Source organism: Bidens hawaiensis, unplaced genomic scaffold, assembly GCF_021521415.1.
Source record: "Bidens hawaiensis isolate Kalapana, Puna unplaced genomic scaffold, B.hawaiensis_p1.1 tig00033218_1, whole genome shotgun sequence".
Classification (NCBI taxonomy): Eukaryota; Viridiplantae; Streptophyta; class Magnoliopsida; order Asterales; family Asteraceae; genus Bidens; species Bidens hawaiensis.
In genome coordinates, this window is record NW_027495696.1 from 222,839 (window position 1) to 244,430 (window position 21,592).

Genomic DNA, 21,592 nt, shown 5'->3' on the forward strand with positions numbered 1-21,592 from the left:
TTCCTACCTTTTAAAATGTAATAACTTGTATGGTGTTAGAATTATTATTATACTAGATTTTATCCCCCGTATTACGGAGGTTGTATTACAGTTTTCGTTTTTAATATTTATATATGTATATTTGGATTTTAATTTTTTTTATTGCAAGAAAGTTAATAATATACTTAGGGTTTGATGATGAAAGGGTTTCATAAATAAATGATATGTTATAACCCGTTTAAAAGCAATCTGGATTTGGTGACCCATGACCCGCTTATGTTTTTTACTATAAAATTGTTTATTAATTATAAATAATATCTTTTTTTTTAATTGAATATTAAATTTTAGTATATCCCTATTTTATAGGATTTTCATATCAAATAATTGGTAAGATTAATTTTTAATTTAATGAGATGTTATAACCCGTTTAAGAGTCACCTGGTTTTGGTAACCCATACCCATAAATTTGGGTTAAATCAATGAGAGACCTTCATTTAAAAATCAAGCAATCTGGTGGCTTCCATAAAAAAAGGGAGCGACCACATCGCGACACGTAGGATTTCAGGGTCTTCGTTTATATATATTATAGATAAAAATAAATGCATAATATAAAAAAAATCAAATAAGCACAAATTCTATATTTAGTAATAATAGCTTTCATGGTACATCTTTTTATTAGTAAAGCACATGACTATAGCTGGCGTTTACTATAGCAAGGATGATTTGAGAACATGAAAATAGAGTAATGTTTACCATGATTGTAAAAGTAATAAATACATCCAATATTTCACGTATTTGGATTATCATGCTTTAACTAGTCTAGAATAGATACAATCTATTTACTAATTGATTGGACGTTGCAATAACAAATTATTTTAAGCATTATGTTGTATTATTTAGAACAAATGGCTTGTAGGTTAAATGTGTTTTAAAGTAAATGTTTAGATACTAATAAAAATATAGTAATAAACGACAATATAATTTATCATCAATTTTGTTATAAATATATTAATACTATGGTTATCAACACCTAATATAGATTAACTTTCTCTTCAAGTTTTCCTATCATATATATATACATCTAATTGTATCTTATTGTATATGACACACACCTAATGAATGAAATCCCTCTCTTTCTCTTTGCATCTCTTTTTTATATTCTTGGACTATTAGGCTTGTTTCATAGTACGTTATCAGCACGAGTCTCTCAAGAACACTAATTCCCTTCTGTAACACAAAACCCAACCACCACTTTCAATGCTCAAGGCATCATCATTGGCCAAGTAGTCGATATGAAGAATTCAAAAACAACACCACGATTTGAAGAACACACATGCGATCTAGTGTATCGATTTATTGAGCAAACATGGAAATGCGGGATATTCAACCTCCTGATGTATTTCGACCCAGATGTTTGCTACGATATGTTAATCTCTAAACCATAACTATTATGCATTAACCAAATAAACGATTTTAGTTTTATCGGTATAGTACGGTTTTAGGGAATTACCTTACCAATGAATTACACCATGGGGGAGAGTTTAGAAAATGTCTAGAAACTAAATACGAGGGGGGTATGATTATTGTTATCGACAGAGTAAGCGTAAATCTGTTTTGGTCGATGCTCGATGGTTTTGGGCTTGGATTATGCTCTTAAGGGCTATAGACAAAAAAAAACACCTTAATAAATTAAAAATAAAATTGAAAAAACTTCAAACTTTGGACTGAAGTAGCAAAAGTATCAAACCACATAGACGAAACTGACCATTAACTAAAAATAAACAGGAGAAAGACAAAAATACCCCTTAAACTAACGGCATAGTTGGATGCCGTTAGACGAGAAGACGTGATTGGCTAATGTTTAAAACTATAAGGACTAAATTGACAAAATTTCAGACTTTGGACTGAAGTGGCGAAAGTAGCAAACCACATGAACGAAAATGGACATTAACTCTTCTAGATATTAATTTAGTATGTGTGTAAATCTGCATATCTTCACCAAAAAAAAAGGAAAAAGAAAACATGATCTCTGCCATTCCCGTAACACATATTTCACATTTTATTTATATGCATTTACAACTTAATTTGTTGTTTATATAAATTCTAGAATTAATATTAATACATACTTCGATACGTGATGATACTAAAATACTATAAAATATTTTGCTCTTTTATTGAAGAATAGTATTTAGAAAGTAGATATTAGCGAGATTTTATTATATTGATATAATCTTGTTGCAAAAGAAAAGAAATCAGGTTATTTATTTTTTTTAAGCCCACCGACTGGTATGATACTATGATTATCGAGATTTTAGCCTTAACAATTTGGGGATTTTGTTTCGGAGATTTTGGACCTAAATTTTACTTTATTCTTTTGTAAAGGAATGACGATTTGTAATATATATCTATAAAAGAAAGTAACTAAACTATTTTATGTAAGTTTACAAATTAAAAGAAAAATAAGATCTTACATTTTATATTTGAATTATGTGCAAGTCTTTTATTTCATTGTACGGGCAAGGGATAGCTTTAAAAAATTTAATATGATTAATAAAATAGCAATATTTGTATAATTTTATTGTCTACGAGTTCGTGCACATTAAAAAAAATATACTTTGTTTATAGTAATAACTTATTTGGTTATAGGATCAATTTGTATCTTTGTGCTATATAAATGCAGATATGAATTTTACTATGTTGATACTGGGATAAATTTTAAAAGACATTTATGGTTTGATTTTATATTTCCTTTTATCAATAAACTCTTAGTTATACGATTATTAAAAGAGAAACCAAGTCAAAGAATATAATTTGACTATTAATTCAAATTATAGCGTAAAGTTTTAGAGTTGATTTGCACACAATACCTAAATAATATTTCTATTATTATACACCTTACTTTAAATGCGTAAGTAAATTGTTTTTTGATAATTTTCTATGGCAAAGTGAAACAAAACATCTTTGAGTGAAAACTAGAGCAACGTTAGTTGTCATTTAGATTTGTGGAAACTATAGCAATACCAATTGATCTTTGCTTATATTTGAAGTTGGAGTGTCAAATATTTATTTATCTATACTTGTGTGTAAGATATATTTGTGATTGATGATACCCTGATAAGTTGATACATAAGTTATATATACTTGCCTGTAAGTAATGGTAAAATCTTATTTCATTAACTTTTAGTGTAATTGTTTTATATGAACACATGTTACAATGTCATGTATTGTATACTTTTACTGTAGGATATATATATATGCTATGTTATTAGTTATAATAGAACAAATAAGCCACATGTATGATTCGTTATCTCTGTCATGAAACAGCATAAATATGTTCAAATATGAGCCTTGAAATGTTATATATCCTAAATCTCACTAGAATTACATAAAGTCATAAGCATTAAAACCGATAAATATTACATGACTAGTCCATGCAACTATTTCTCAGTCTTTATTGTACAATGAGAAAATTATTTTTATGAAAAGTCGGATTAAATAGTGTGACAATTGAGCCAAAACCAGGTACACCGCAGTACGTATTTACCGATTAATTAAATAAACGCGTATTACGTAACGATCGAACGATTAACCGAATGGGTCTGGTTATGGCCCAGATATCCCAGAGGACCATCTGTAAGTGATATACAACTAATATAAGCTAATATATTAGTAATATGGCCTTAGTTTGATAGCAAACAAGTTAAACGAAAACATGCTCGTTTAACTACCCGCTCTAGATTTAAATGCAAAAGATAGTTACAAGCCAAGCATTGTATCATCCGTTAAGCCGAAAAAGACTTACCAAATACTTAATTGAAATGTTTTAAGCGATTTGTGAAAATATTTTTGAGTTTTACAAACGTATAATATGTTTTTATAAATTTATACAAAAATAGCCAAAAAACACTCGTTTTCGCGCTGTTTGTCGTACCCGATAAAATTTTCGCGCCAAAAACCGAACCCGAAATGAATTTGGACTTGGGTTTTCACGCACGGGCTTGAAATTACAGAATGTTGGGCCAAATGGGCCAAAAGTCTTCCGTACGCAATAAGGGGATCCCCCTCCTTAAGCTTTCTAACATTTTTTATATATAAACAAGATATTTTACATCCTCCCATAACATTCCTGCACTTTTGAAGTTCTGGAAGAATTCTCAAGACCAAACCCTAGGTATTTTTTTCTTATTTTTATCATTTTTAACTTGTTTTAGTTAGGTTTAATACCATATAAACATAGTTTAATTGCTAAAACTCAATCCTAACTATGAAAAAATTCTCAAAATGATCCATAAAATTTTTTTGATCATACACATGGTTAGGAACCTGGTATGATAGTTATTTTGGCCATGAACACGGATTAGAGGGTTTAAACAGCGTTTTTACGATTCAAAAGTTCGGTTTTATACCCAAACCGAAACCCTAAGTTAAGGGGCTGTTTTTTTTATTAAACTTGCTTGGTTTGTGATATAGAACCTGTATCTAGCTTGCATAGAAGCACAAGAACCCGAAAACTTGATTAGAAATGCGAAAACGAACCAAAACTGCTAAGGTAATACCGAATCACTCGTTTACGGGCTGTTTAGGATTCGATTATGATGTGCATATTGTTAGGTCATGAAAATCTGAAGGGACATCAGGGTCCATATCATTGAGTCACTTTTCAAATTTGGTAATTTTTCGACCATCCGAGAATATTTGGCGAATTTATTACCAAATTGGAACGTTTATTTGGGAAAATAGTTAAAATGCTTGAAAAATTTATGAAAACTTTTGGGGAACAGATTTGGTATATTTTGATCACACATGAAATTTGGGAGCATTTGGAAAATCCTAAGCAGGTTTTATGGATTTGTGTTCATGTGAGTTTTTATAGTCGTTTTTGGTCCGAAAAGAATATTGAACAAGGTTATTACATTATGGAATTGATAAATATGGTTTTGGGATATAATTTGAGCTTCTAGGAATTTTTGTGAATTTTTGGAAATCGTTTGGGATAAACGGACGATTTTCAGGCTAAATATAGTAGGTAAAATGAATTTTTATAAATTAATAAACCAGTTAATAATTCCAGATATATTTTTATAAAAATCTACATATTTTATTTGATAAGTGGTTAAATTTTCATAATTTAATGATTAACGGTTAATTAATTATGCTAATTTGAAAATTAAACAAATTCAATTTTGAGTTTCATGATCCCTCTCTTTAAACAATTTTAAGAACCTTTGGGGTGAAAAGCATGTTTGATCACGTATACATATCTGAAACTTGTAATAATGTGAATTATCTAAGTGCTAACACACATGTTTGATCACGTATACATATCTGAAACTTGTAATGATGTGAATTATCTATGTGCTAACACACGAAATCTCCACTAACACAGTGATTAACTTCAAGCCGGTGGCTTGTGAATATTACTACTGGTTTGACAAACCCAAACGGAGCCAGCATGTGTTGCTGAGACTTTACCCCATTTGCACATGACCATAACTATACAAACACACTATGTAATGTTAGACATAGCTACTTGGGGCAATTGTGGCAGAAAGGGGGCCACAGTGATTGATTGGGCGTGAGAAATGGATGCACGCAGCACAAACAGTCAAGGCTTCACTGTAGCTTAGGATAATTACATCATTTATATACATACATACTTATATCATGATCACAAGTGTTAACCTACGAATATTCATAACTGTTTTCTTGAAACTCGTGAAACTCACCAACTCCAGTAGTTGACCCATTTTTAAACTGCTTTTCAGGACTACCAAAGTTGGAATAAAGTGACGTCGTGCTATCTTTCGTGAAACATGCTCGATGCTATGTGAATAGACGCAAGGTTATTAGTACAAATAGATTAGTTTAACGAACACATTTTGTTGTAATACCTAGTTATAATCAAAGATAGATCAATGTAATATAATGTAAATTAGTTTGTAATGTTTCTTTATAAGCAATGTTCTTGATACCAGAGGTGTCTGTTACATTCTCGTTTTACGCTTTCGCATTGTGTTAGTCGGGGTGTGACAAATAGTTGCCATTCGTCACACCTTAAATATGCTTCTAATGTAGCAATATTAATGAAAAGTGTGAAAGATTCAATGATTTCATATTTGTATGTTCGAGAAAGTAATGAAAAACCATGATATATGTATGGTTCTACAATATTCCTTGAAGTGAATGTGATTATATAATGATCATTGAAAATGTCATGATCATGGACGTAATTGAGAAAACCATAGTAATGATCCTATTATGAATGAGCTTGTCTATTAAGAATTATAATGATGGTCATCTTAATATTGAAAACAGTCAGAAGAATGTCAATGATATTTATGTTAATAATGAGACCAACCACCACAAGTGACAAAGGAATTGATCATATATGAGAACAAAATGTGGAAAAACTAAAATGAAATCACATCACTTGAAAGGATAATACAAAGTTCTCTCATATTTAGCTATTTGCATTAAAGAAATATAATATATATGCGATCATAAACCTGAAGTTTTATGGTTCATGATTACCTAATGGCTTGATCGGTTTGACCACACCGAGTCAATGATGTGAAATTTATTGAAGAACCAAAAGATTCTTCCTAATAATTATTCACATCGAGCCAACAAGTTATGAAATTCCTCCCCGTTGCAATTGGTTTTTGGTCAGTAACCAAGTATCTCTCATATAATATTTCGTTTGTGTTACACAAAGATGAGACCACAAAGAAGTTGAGATTATGTCGGTATTATATATTATCTATGATTAAAGAATTAGAGCCATTAATGAGATATTTGTTTATGACTCATTAGTTTCACTTTAGTGGAGCAATATTTCCAATATTAGGGGGAGATATAAAGCAGTCGGAAAACGAATTTAGTTTTGAATGAATTACCATTGATCCTCAAATTAAATTATATGAACTAAAAGTTCAAAGAATAATTCATGTATAAAAATTAACGAATCAATTACCAGACTATTCACTGACCAAAACAAAGTGTCTAGCTAAGACGCCTATAACAACTGCTAATGCTCCAATTAATATTATTACATATTGATAATGAATCTAACATACGCATGAAGCTTGGTAGATTAATCGGTTCCAAAGGTAAAATTTCCTCAAAAATTGGAGCAAGTAATAAAGATGGTCAAGTCGAGGTATAGTAAAAAGTTCTCTTGAAAGACGTTAGACATGATGGTTATTGAAAAAACCTCAGGTACCTAAACAAAGACCTCTCAGTAAATTATATTGTATCATGTCTACAAAGATATATGGAATCGAAATAAAGTCGACGTCGTTATACTTTTATATATGTAATTAGCGCTTAAAATGATGAAATGGTGAGGATTAAGATTTAATATCTGCCTATGAATGAAAACATATTTATGATTGGCCAGTGTATAAAGATGCAAATATGGCAGAGTTGTATTCTCTAATATAACAGAAAGTCTTTTGGACCCAGTAGGCCATACAAAGGGGTCTTTTATGTGAATTATGAATTAAGTTATATAAGGAAAAATTGTGGGCACAAAGATTTTGTAAAGACCCATGATTGATTATGACGAGATACATTCACCAATGGTGAAAGCAACAACTTTCTGATACCTAAATAGTCTGGTAATACAAAGAGAGAATTGATATGCGTCTAATAAATATTGTGATTCAGTTGATACTGAAAGTTTATTGGAAAGTCTTTAAAGGATTTGAATTATCAAATCATGTAAAATAAGTTCTCGAGAACACAATGATTTGTTGTGTATAGAGTCACATTTGAATATGTTAGGATTATTGAATATGTTGAGCATAAATGGGACTCTTGGAAAGTTTTCTAAGGTAATTGAATACTTGAAAGGTTAATTGATACATCTTAATGATGTAATTATTGTGCATCAATAAGCATACACAGAGAAGAGAATATACATGATGAGTATAGTATCTCAATAAGTAAAGAAATTGTACAATATAGATTTTTGATATGTGATACAAAATTTGATGTGCTAATGATCAAAGTTTATGTAGAAGAAATCCTAGAAAAGCGAATGCACATGCATAATTTATCAAGATGGAAAGAAATCCATGATGGATTGAAAAATACATGTAGTTATGCTTATTTCGTATGGACTAATATAGTTGGATTGAACTTGGTACAATCAATAAATATTTTGATAAGGAGGGAGATAAGTTGGATGTAATTAATCATACTTTTATCAAAATTTTACTCCTAAAAGTTCATATAATCACAGTTTACAGTGATGATGTACACATCATCGAGAGAAATTACGAAACTTTTAGAAGGGGAATTTTTGAAATACCTTGACATGATGTGAGTATTACTTGACCTGCAGTTCGAGTATACGTGTAATTATAGTGTAATTATATGTTTATCAATCCATCAAAATACATCTAAAAGATGTTGAGACATTTTACCAAAGACAATATTCATTCTTTGAGTACATCAAAGGATATCCAACAATGCACTATAATATCATTTCCTACATGAATATGAAATATTATTAGTTCGGAAATACCACAATTAAATGCATAAGTGCATTATATCGTATTGTTAGCTATATGATTATCAGTTTCTTTATTTATATTTATCGGCATGTGTCCAGCTAGGAGACATCAGAATGGGTTAAAACATATATTTCAGGTATGAAAGATATGCTTTTATATTTTACTAATCCATCAAAACAAGTTTTGTTAGTCTTGTCATGCAGAGAAACACAACAGGGTATCCATACAATAGTATATGGTTATGAGATGACACAATAGAAGTTTTCACGTGAAGATCATGCAACGCTGTTGAACTTAACAATTTGCATGTCAAGTGACGAAGACACAAATGTTTGAGTATAAAAGTTTTGAAGCTTTCATAGAAGATCGATATTTACCATTTTAACGGATATGCAAATCAGGGGGAGACAATACGCGCTGCACTCTTTTTCCCTTAGCTATGGTTTTGTCCCATTGGGTTTCCTAGCAAGTTTTTTAATAAGGTAGCATCTACAAGCGTATTTAGTTGATAACCAAGGGGGAGTGTTATAAATATATTAATACTATGGTTATCAACACCTAATATAGATTAGCTTCCTCCCCAAGTTTTCCTATCCTATATATACATCTAATTGTATCTCATTGTATAACACACCTAATGAATGAAATCCTTCTCTTTCTCCTACATCTCTTTCTCATATTCTTGGGCTATTAGGCTTGTTTCACAATAAATTTAAAGACTTCGTGTAGTGATCATGTTTTTGCATAAAAACTAGCTTCAAAACTAGGTGAACGTCGCTACGTCCTTTAGTTCTAAGGTTAGTTTTGGATGAGTACGTTGTGTACACAACGAAGTTGGGGTGGGGGATAGGGGAGAGAGAAGTTGTCCAAGCAATTGGTTTTTTATTTTAATTTGTATTTATATTACAAAAAAAGTAATAATTGTTCAATGAATGAAAGGGGGTTATAGAGCATTTTTACCACTACGCCAGTTTTTGCAAAACTAGTCATAAGTGACTAGGATGCCACGTGTTAAAAAACGTCCGGTTATGCTTAGTTACAACTACGCGTGGTCTAATAAATAATCATACATTACTTTTCCATTTCAAAACAACTTTAAAAACAAAGGAATAAAAGCTGACACGTTAATCAAAGCTTTGTCATTCAATAATATCAAGATGCTTTTTAAAGTGACGTCCTCCCAATAATAAGAGTTCACATTTCATAATAAATAAAATGATGAAATAATTTGTGGTTAAAAAAAATGAAAACGAATGTTGTAGCACACACAAAATTTTACTACACTTAAATATATTATGAAAGTTGAAGGATCTTTTTCTTGCATAAAAAGTTTGAGTGAGTTGGAACTCTTAAAAGTTAGGTTACTAGATAAAAAAAGTTATGTACATTTTATTTTGTTTCATGTAAATTATACAAATTAACTAATTATGTAAATTATACAAATTAACTAATTAAATGGCATGCTTTTAACATTCTAGCATCATTGAATTTAATAAAAAAGTGAGTATTAAAAAATTAGTTGTAAGCTATACGCAATCATATACTTGACACATTATACGGTGGGTCATATTGTTTATATGGGGAGTCGTACAAGCTAGTTGTGATACTGACACATCATGCACGCCCAATAACGTTATACAAGCCGTTTGCGAGGAGCGTTCGTACAAATCATACAATTCGTATAAGTTGTTCTAATGTAGGAAGTGACGGCATGACATGGCACACCTTTAGAAGCACATACGACAAGTATGACCGTTTATCGTTCTTTGTACATCTCGTATGATGGTGATCAAGACAATGTACGCATAGTAGCACCTAAATACTACTATATTATATGCTATATTATTATTATTATTATTATTATTGTTATTGTTATCCCAATATTCAAGGTTTAGAAGCACATACGACAAGTATGATCTTTTATCGTTCTTTTCAAGGTTTTTGATAGTGAAACAAACCATCATTGATTTGCCAATAATGGGGAAGGGGCACCCATATGGGTAGGGTGCATGGCTTCCAACCCACATGGTAACACCACCCCATCCTATGTGGGTAAGGTGCATGGCTTCATATTATGGCAAAGGTTTGCCACATAAAAATTGATTCATTTTTGACTATTAAAGAATTAAAATGAATTAATAAAGTTTTAGGGTACTTATGGGTAAGTGTTTCCAGTAACTTTGTGTTTTGTGGGTAATTAAGGATAAAAATGAGATGACAGTACATAATTGGCTGGTGCATGGGTAATGCCCATGAGTGCCCCTTCCCCTCTAAGAGTGGTCTAACAGCCTTAAGTAAGAGCATCTCCATTGATGAGTTTTTGTATGGTTTGAATCTTAAATGGCTCTAAGAGAGAGAGAGAGTTTGGAATTTAAATAAAATATTTAGATTGGGTGTTGCAGGGTGAAGGAGAGAGAATGTGAGTGGGTAGTTAGGATGTGTTTGTATTTTAAACCTTTAAATCATTATTGGAGATGATCTAATCAGCTTAATGGTTAGATTTAGAGTTTATATATTTTTAATCGGGTTATGCTCCAAGGTAACCTAGGTATTTATGTATTTGACCTTTTTTGTTATCTTGTTGATCCATTTTTTTATTTTTATTTTAAATTACATAATTTTTTTCATTATGCTTGTATACCATCCAATGTGTTAAAAGAAAAAAACCGTCAATTTGCTTTAGGAACAAAATTTACGGAAACAAACTAGCCACTCATGAATACTAATGAAGTTATCTTTGTCACTTGTTTTTTTTCTATCCTCGTTAGTTGTTGCTACTCAACAATTTGCCATACATATTCGCATGTCTTTTAGTCTTTCGAAAAAGAAAGACTTACAAGTTTACAAATTAATTCATAAATGAGATGTTTAAATAAGTTATAAACTTTGGGACCTATGACTTTTGTTAAACCATTTGTTATGTTGACCAATTTCTAAAAACATAATACATTGGACCACTGACTTTTTCTAACCATCAATTAACCTTTTTTCTAAAAGCATATCAATTGTTGGAAGTTGGACCAATGATCAACATCATTTTAGAATGTTCAAAACTCATGAAAGACCCATCCATTAACTTCCTTTTACTTTTTATTTTTTTAACAACTATTAGCGGTTTTTTTTTTTAAGAATGGAAGATTTACTAATTAATTTTCAGAAATGGTTGTGCTTAGGAAAAAAAAAGTGTAATAGCATGCAGCATGCTTGTGAGATTCCTAGTATCAAATAATCTAATTATAACGAGAAAATCTCCACCTTTCTTTTTGTTTTTTTAATTAGTCGACCCTTAACGACTCAGTAATCTACTAATCTCCATTCCATCCTTAGAAGGTAAACCCTCTTAACCCTGGAAAAAACCTCTTATTCATAACATTCGTCTTTTTTAAATTAAAATTCTGAATGCCTGTCTTAACTTTTTTTAGAAAGGCGATTTTCTAATTTGGAGAGCCTTGTTGCCCCATCGGCTGCCACTTGACAGTCATAATGCCGTCACAAGAGCAGAACTATATGGCGTAACATACGGTGGGACGAAAACCTGGGGGCTCCGGATCCGAACTGACAACCTCGTAACGCCTAGCTCAAATCATTCATTACCAATATCAACCCGAAATAATACAAGTGGGAACCAAAATTAGATCTTCACTCTCCACTAAAGAACCCAAAAGCTTCAACCAATGTCTTATTAGCTACTTGAGCCGGAAAATATTCTCCTTCCAAAAAAAATAATAAAAAAAAAATCTCAAGTGCTTGGACTAAATCTGAATGTTCATGCAGCGAGCAACCTGCTCTGCTTCAACCATAAATCCCAACCAAAGCCATCGTACGGTGAATCTTGAATCCTTAACACCTGCAACACGTTCACACTCGCAAAGCCCTAGTCACTTCTAACGTTAGGCGAACTTAAGAAAAATTGTACGGATTTTGTAAGGACGAAACACACCCACCCAACTTTGTGCTGTGAGTTGCTGCTGCCTCTCATTTGATCGGAAATGCAGTTTCCCACAAACCCTTTGAAGAGAAAATCAGAAACCATCATCAACAATCGCACACCGTAAGTGCTTCAGTTTATGATTATTATTATTATTTTCTGATGATTTGTGTTGGTTTTTTGTGAAGTTCAAAAGCATCGATGATACTCCCAACTAATATCACCCCCACAGAGTAAGTACTCTCTTTGATTGATTACTGGTGGATAAAATTTTATATTCATTTTGTTATTGTTGTTGAAATTAGGTACCACTTGGATGTGGAGAATATTGTCGCAAAATCTGCTTCATTATTAAAGTATCGTTTTTATCAGCCGAGCAAGGTTGACCATGTGGATCTTAAATCAAAACTGCAATCATCCCGGCTACAAGTTAATATTGCAAAGATCTTGATTTTTAATGAAAACAGTATTATATATATGATTCTCTGTTTTTTGGCCACAGTTTGAAGTGCAGCTGCTTCAGATGCAAGTTACTATGCAAACACAATACAGAGACAGTGATCAAAAACATCGGATTCTTCGAGACAGGCTGTCTGATGACCATGCTAAGATTACTTACTGCATTGATGAGTTGGGCCTTCTATGTGCTTATGAGGTCGGTAGTCTTGTTCTTATTTGTTTCTTTTTGTTACTTGAGTTTAGTTGGTATACATGATATGCTGTTTTGTAGGCTGTTAAAATTTGTATGGCGGACACCACGGAAGCCATAGAAAAATGTGGTTTCTTTCAAGAGAGCTGCTCACAGTGTTTGCATTTTCTTGAAGAAGCATTATATATTATTGAGAATGCATTACCAAATGGTATGTTATGGTACTGCTTCTTTTTGTTTTAACCTTTATGGAATAGTTAGTTTTTTTTATAGTCCTTGTAATTCAATTTATTTCTTATCTTTTCAGGCCATGAAAACATGTTTAATGGTGGATGTGAATTTGATGCGACAGTTGCAGCTGGCTATATCTCACCAAAACTATATGAACTCTTTAAACTTTTCCAGTTATTTGGGTAATTCCTCATTTCATAGTGGAGATCTGTTTACTCATATAAAAAAATACGATTATCAATTTTACTTTTGGTAATTAGTTAATTAAGATTTCACCATTTTAATAACTATTTTGAGGGTTGCATTTTCAGGGGAGCTACAAAATTATCAAGCATCATTTTGGTAGAGAAAATTACAACCGCTAAAGCTCTTGACATGATCTTGAAGAGAGTTGCTGACCTGTCTCATTTTGAAGCTTCGTGTTTGACCGCTAATGCACCATCTGTTGATGAAATGCCAACAAAAATGCAAAAGGAAACACTTGAATATTTTCGTTCTGGGAAGGTACACTTATCTTGTTTCCGTGAGATGTTGCATATTGGGTGGGCTAGCCGGTCAAAATGGGTAGCTTTTGGTGCATTGTAAGCTGTGTCACGGAGATAGACAGACTTTTCTGCTCAAACTTTTTGAAATAACTTTTCAAGTGTCTTCTTGCAAAAGTCAAAAACAATTTTCCTTATAGTTCTTTCTATTTCGTGTCATAAAATTTGTGTTTTTGATCAAAGTCTTTGACAGCAAAGTGTATCTCTCTTGATGACCCTCGATTAGGTGGATCTACTGTTTGTTGCGGGTGTTATTGAGGAGGAGATTGACTTGCCGAAATGTTCAACTGTGGTTTGCTTTGATATCCCAAAAACGGTGCGTAGCAATGCTCAGTCATGGGGAAGGGTTCGTCAAAGTGGGTCCCGATTTATTTTCATGCTCGAGAGGTAATTAAAAGTTGGAAGTTTTCATAGTTTCTTTTCATATTGAATCATTCTTATCATAAATAGGGATAATGAAGAACAAAGAGGACACCTTTGTGACATCCTTGTAAGTGAGCATTCGATGAGTGACTATACTAAGAAACAAGACCCAGACGCATGTGCTGTAAAACCATGTAACTTTAAAGAAACAAAATCATCTTATGTTGAGGATACTAGAGGAGCTTCTGTCACTACTGCTGATTCTAGTGTCAGTATCGTTCACTATGCAAGACCCCGAGCTGATGAGTATGACTAATTCTTATTAGCCTTGTTCCATATATATATATATATATATATATTTACATTCATATAACTCGAGTCCTCTTTGTAGGTCATCATCACTTTCAAAGCAGCTTGTATGCTTGGAGGCCTCTAAAAAGCTCCATCAAATAGGTGATCATCTACCGCCTAATAATGAAGAGAACAAATCTTCTAAAATAACCAAAGAACCGCCTCCTAGTGCAGGTAGGATGCGCTAGTAAATGAAACATTTTTGGCCTTTGATGGAATCTTGATTATTTATTATTATTGTTATAGGAACTACAAGAAGGAAAGAATTACATGGTACAGCACCGATTCGAGCAGCACAAATTTCACATGTAGCATTGTCGACATCAAGTTTTCCAGTTTAGTTCTTTTGCTTGAGTCGAAGCTTGATGATGATGTGGCAAGTCTTGAAATGGAGTTATACCTTGTGTCAAAGTCTGTCAATTGCAAAGTCTCTTCATCTGGGAAATTGCATCTCAACTCAGAACAGGTTTGACTAAAACTTTGTCAATTATCTTGTTTAAACTCTTGACATGTGTTTTTTACTTTTAATGATTTGTTTTAGGTTACAAAAGGCAAGTGCTTCCAAGAGTTGTTCTTCAATGGAATATTTGGCAAGTTGTATGTCGGGTCCAAACACTTAGAAGAGCCAAGACAGTTTTTATTATCATCCGACAAGAAATTGTGGAATTCATCATACATGTACTTTGTGTTGCCACTAGAGTCGTCAGACCCGTTCAAGATCAGCTGGAAAGAGATTGATTCATGCGTATCTGCTATTGAATTCGTCAAGAAATCTCCTTTCTCAAGGGCCGAAAAGCAGAGTGTTGATTCAATCATGATAGATGCTGAAAGCACAAGTATGATTCACTTTGCTAACAGAGATGTACACAAAGATGATGATGTCACAAATGTGGTAGTCCTTGCAATTCATACCGGAAAATATACACTATTTTTGAGGTTGCCAATGATTAAACTACCGACAGTCCTTTCGATGGAGACACTACTAAATTTTCATCATTCAAGGACTATTTTAAACAAAAGTATGAAATTGATCTAGTGTACCCGGGCCAAAGCATGTTGCTGCTTAAGCAAAGCCATAGGTCCCATAATCTTCTTGTGGACTTCAACGGTGAAGGTTTGTTAAGCCTTATACTGTTTTCTTTTTTATAAGTTATAACAATAATTTTAATTCTCTTAGTTGCTGATTTACATTGTTGATTTTTGAAGGTATTTTACACGGAAAAAAGATAAAGGCTGGTAGTTGTAAGGTGAACACTAACAGACAGATGTGTTTTGCTCATTTACCACCTGAACTTTTGGTTATTATCGATGCAAGGGTTGATATTGTGAAATCCTTATATTTGCTACCATCATTAATGCATCGGCTCGAGTAGTTTATGTTGGCTAGCCAGCTTCGTGAAGAGATCAATAGCCAAAAAAAATATCCGACTCTCATTGGTTAGTACTGTTCTTTCCACACCAAAACAAAAAGATAGAAACTACTTGTATTCTTTTTAATATTGTAATTATTGTCTCGTTTAGATTTTGGAGGCAATCACAACTCTTAGATGCAATGAAAGTTTTTTCAATGGAGCGATTGGAGTTGCTTGGTGATTCGGTGCTCAAGTATGTAGTGAGCTGTGATCTTTATCTTCGACACTCCGAGCAACGATGAAGGGCAACTGTCTGCTGAGCTCGAACATGGCAAGTTCGCAATTCTACCTCTTGTATGACCTGGGAATCAACCGTCGGTTACAGGTATGCCTTTGTAGGTTGTAAAATTTGCATATTTAGCTGTAGGTTTTACTGCTAACTGATACATTGACGTTGTGTGGGATTTCTTTACAGAGTTACATAAGAGAGATTCCATTTGATCCTACCCGATGGACAGCGCCAGGTCAGCTTCCGTTAAAACCCTGCCCATGTGACCATGGAGTTGAGACCATAGAGGTGCCTAATGATGCCAAATACCACACCGAGGACCCAAAAGTTTTCTCGGGAAGATGCTGCGATATGGGCCACAGGTGGTTGGTCTCAAAGACCATATCAGACTGTGTCGAGGCCCTTGTTGGGGCCTACTTTATGGGCGGTGGGCTCAATGCAGCTCTACACTTCATGAAATGGATGGGTATTGAAAGTTGTGAACTCCACCCATCATGTGTCAATGAAGCCCACAGAATTGCTTCACTTCATGCATACACCCCAAAACTTGATGTTCTTCAAAGTGTGGAGACAAAGCTCGGGTATACATTTGCGCGGCCAAAGGCTTGTTATTGGAAGCCATAACTCATGCATCTTATCAAGATCAAGGAGGCGGATACTCATACCAGGTGCTTTATTAATTATAGTATTAGAAGCTGGTATATGGACTTTTATTTATTTATTCGTTTATTTATCCTACAGAGGTTAGAATTTCTTGGTGATTCAGCATTGGACTTGCTTATCACATGGCATCTCTTCATTGAGCACAATGACATTGATCCCGGAGAGAACTGACCGACTTACGGTCAGCATGTGTTAACAATGAGAACTTTTCCAATGCTGCTGTGAGAAGAAATCTTCACGGATACCCTCCAGTATCGTTCGAGTGCCTTACAAACACAAATTTCAGATTATGTGAAGTTTCTTGCAACTGATTCCAGCTTGCTCCAGACGAGAAAAGCCCCAAAGGCAATTGGTGACCTGGTGAAGAGTATCACGGGGGCAATGCTAATTGATACAAAGCTTGATCTTGTTGAAGTTTGGAGGATATTTAAGGAGTTATTATCTCCAATCGTCACACCAGGACAAACTCAAGCTTCCACCTTATCGGGAGTTAATGGAGTTTTGTGACTCCAAGGGTTATTTTGTAAAAGACACGTGTAGAAGCAGTGGTGACGGTGTTGATAGTGGAGTTAAGGTTGCAGCTTGAAGATGCTTTGTTGGTTGCAGATGGTGCTGGTAACAAAAGGAAGTTTTGCAAGGGGGCCAGGCCGCTCTTAAAAATGCTAAGTCAGATTGAGGTTTGGCTTCCTTTCTATTAGCATAACCAATTAGACGATTAAATGCTGCTGATATTAATGTTGCTTCATTTTATCTGATAGAAAAGAGGAATTTCAAGAATGAATCAAGGACGAGAAACGGAAGTTGGTAATAAGAACATCAAAGGAAGTGACACAAGTCAATCAAAAAAATATTACTCCTTTTCATCCTCCCGCAAATGCCAATGAGGAGGAAGGATCAGCTTCTAAAACTGAAGTCCCTGGTAACAACCATCTATAATATTTGTTTTTATTTTTAAGACATTGTTTCTTTTTAATTTTTGTGTTCGTTTTATTGACAGTTTTAAAGTCGATAAACACAAAGAAGGGAGGACCAAGATCATCACTTTTTGAAGTGTGCAAGAAAATGCAGTGGCCAATTCCTACCTTTACTCCATCCGAGCAAAAGTCAAAGTTAGTAGCCATCCTTTCATTTTATTGTTTTATTCGTATTTCAAACTGAATTATGATATTATTTTGCAGAACTCTGATTGAAATTGGTGAAGGTGCTGATAAAAAGAACCGCACACAACAGCTTTGAGTCCTCTATTAGTTTGACAATTCCCTTTTATGGGGTCATCGAACTAACAGGTAAGCCACGAGCAGACAAAGAAGAGTTCTTTCGACTCTGCTGCTCTACTCATGCTCTATGATCTTGAGAAACATGGAAAAATCAAAATTGAGGACAAAAGTCACTAGTCAGCATATTCCATAGTGCAGTCAACATAAATATATATATTAGGAGATATAAAGTTATCACTTGATGGTCTTTTATTTTGTGTTGTAAAAAGGCCAAACAAGAAATTATGGTTATGCATTACTAATTTATTAGAAAGATCTTTATAATTGTAAGGACTGAAGTGTTATATATAATATACTATGTGCAAGTCAACAACTTGTACGCATTATTACTGCAGTACTTTGATTTTTCTTATTCATATACGTTAAGGGTTATGTATTAATTAAGATTTTATGAGCTTTTGTCAACTTTTGTTTCACTACATACATGATATTTATCGTGTCACTAAACAGGTCTTTAATCAGGTCGGTTGTGTAATGTGTGTTTAAATTGGATTTTGCTTGTGTTTGGAAAAAAAATGACATGATTAATTATCATGTCATGGTCGTGTCTAGCACCACAAGTAATTGTGTCTCTATCATGTCGTATTATGCCAACCCTAGATGCTAATGATATGAGATTGGACATATCATAATTTCAAAATGAGAATCTAATGTCATGTTTTTTTTTCAAATAAATTGATGTAACGATATGTACTTATACCAAGTCTTGTATAGAACTATAGATGGGAGGATACTCATGATATAAGCGAACAAACACCTATATTGTTTATGCAAGGTCGTTTAGGGAAACAGAATTTTGGTTTGAGTTGACATTTAACTCCATACGTCATGGTCGGAGTTGATATTTCTTAAATCACTGAAACACAACGCATACAACGAGCGCTTAAACGTATGCATCATGCTTTAACTTTTCATTAAGTGAGGGAGTTGAAATTCTACAAGATAAAATTATGAAATATGATGGATAAAGATAGGGTTTAAAGGCTACAACTCGGACGACCTGTAAGGCATTTGTCACTACATCCGTTATAGTATTTTTTCCAAGGTTTTTTAGGCGATTGAAGCCAGTAGAACGAATTTTAAGAGTCATTTTTTTGTTAAAGAAAAAAAAATGGTGGGTGACGTAGCAAAATTTTGTTGATGTTGAATGCTTGCTTGTCTTTTATGATAAAAAAAATAGCATCATTTGTCTTGCCACGAGGATTACACCCAACCACTAAGCTTATACGTGAGTATATGTACGCATTCATAAAAGATATTAATATAATGTGGAGATTTAAATGATGTCATAATATATTCTTCATTATCTTAAATGGTGTGATAATATATTCTTCATTATCTTCTTCGTTCTCTCCTAATGTAGTCTAACATATTTTACCCCAATGTTTTAAGTGAGACTAAAACCTATTTGTTTGAAGGTCATACACTTTTGTCACTGGACCAAGCCGGTTGTAAGATTTAAACGTTATTGTGGGGTATAATGTAATTGCCATGACAATATATAGTTGATTAGTTGATAATGATTAATGAGTAGCAAGATTGCCATCGTAATGGTTGGGAGTTTGTGTGGCATTACATTATGGTAAAAAGATTAACAAATTAAACCATGAAGAGTGTACGCATTAAAACATGAGTATTTCTAACAAGGCTTGCTGTGTTATGGGTGTAGGAGTAAACTAACATTTTAGGCCTTAAGTCAAATATTTAAAGCACTATCCAAAATTTTAAATTTATGTATACATGTGGGTAAGCAAAAAAAAGAAAAAAAATAATAATAAATAGTGTTTGAAGACCGAAATGATAGTTTGGTCATTTTAGAATCTATATTGTTAGTCTTAAAGATGAAATGGGAAAAGAAAATTGAACAAAAAGCAATAATTAGTATTAAAACTATTAATAAGAATTTACAAGATGAAATGGGAAAAGAAAATTGAACAAAAGCAAAAACTTTGATTGGTTCAAAACGAAAACTAAATCAGACGAGTATAATGTGAAAGGAAAACTACCCCATTAAAATGAATGACAAGTGAAGTGATGTGTATATATAGGTTGAGACGTTGAGTGACAAGTGATGAGCTGATCAACATAACATGTCAATGTTACGCAAAGAAATGGGGTTGAAACGTCAATCTGTACTGTTAACCATGACTAAGAACAGCAAAACATCAATCAATCAATCATGCCCAGTAAAATCCCACCGACAGCAAAGCTATAAGTAGGGTGTCTGGGGGAGGGGTGGGAATGTAGGGCACACCGTACCTCCATCCAAAGGAATGAAGAGGTGGCTTCCAGAGAGACCCTCGGCTCTAAGTACATGTGTATGAAGCAAAATAAAGGAAATCAAAGTTAACAGTTATATACAAACTACTACTAATTATAATAATATTAATAATAAGATCACAGTTTAACAGCTATATAAAAGCTAATAATAATAATTATAATAATAATAATAATATATGTAAGGGAAATACCATTATGGTATGCGATCTAAATAAGTTAATTCTAAGCCCTAAGGTATTCAATTCTCTCTAAAAAATCCTTAACTTTAATTCTACTTCTCCACGAATTCCTATCCTCAACCATGTCCTCGGAGAGGTTTAGGTCTATCAAATCATGCCTAATCCTCTCATCTCAAGTCAATTTCGGTCGTCCTCTACCCCTCCTCCCCTCTATAGTAATGTTTTCTACGGATCTAACAGGATTCGTCGTCTGTCTTCTCTTTACATGTCCAAACCATCTCAATCTCCACTCTCTTATCTTGTCTGCTATGTTCGCCACCCCTAATCTCTCGCGAAACACAACGTTTTCTTATTCGGTCTAGCCTTGTGTGCCCACACATCCAACGTAGCATTCTCATTTCTGCTACCTCCATCTTCCGCACTTGTGCCTTCTTGATGGCCCAACACTCTGTTCCATATAGCATTGCAGGTCTAACTGCCACCCTATAGAATTTTCCCTTTAGTTTAGTCGGGAGAAACTCTTGTCGCACAATATACCTGTGGCTGCTTTCCATCTACACCATCCTACCTGAACTCGGTGGGTGACATCACTGTCTAATTCCCCATCGCTCTGTACAAATGATCCTAAATACTTGAACTTCGTTACCTGCGGGACCACCTGCCCTTCAATTGTGATCTGTGCGCTCTTTCATTGTCGTTTATCCCACCAAGAACAGCAAAACATCATGCCACAATATTTTTTTTTTTCTTTTTTTTTTTTGAAAGAGCAAAATATATTTGTATTAGACCCAATTACAAATTTTGTCCTTTAAAAAAAAGCCAAATTACGGTTTCGTGTCCTTTTTTTAGTTTCTTTGCAGGCGCGGTGTACTTTAAACATTTTTTTTCCTGTACGTTATGTCCTTTACGCTAACTGGGTTAGAAAAACTCAGTTAAATACCATCACGTGAGGCGCATGTGAGGGGCATATTTCGTCTACACTTGCAAAAA

General features: G+C 33.5%; 1 pseudogene; it reads left to right on the forward strand.

Annotated features, from left to right (window-relative positions):
• Positions 1-18,260, forward strand: part of LOC143584666 (endoribonuclease Dicer homolog 3-like) — a 58,862-nt pseudogene extending 40,602 nt beyond the window's left edge.
• Positions 18,261-21,592: the final 3,332 nt, after the last annotated feature.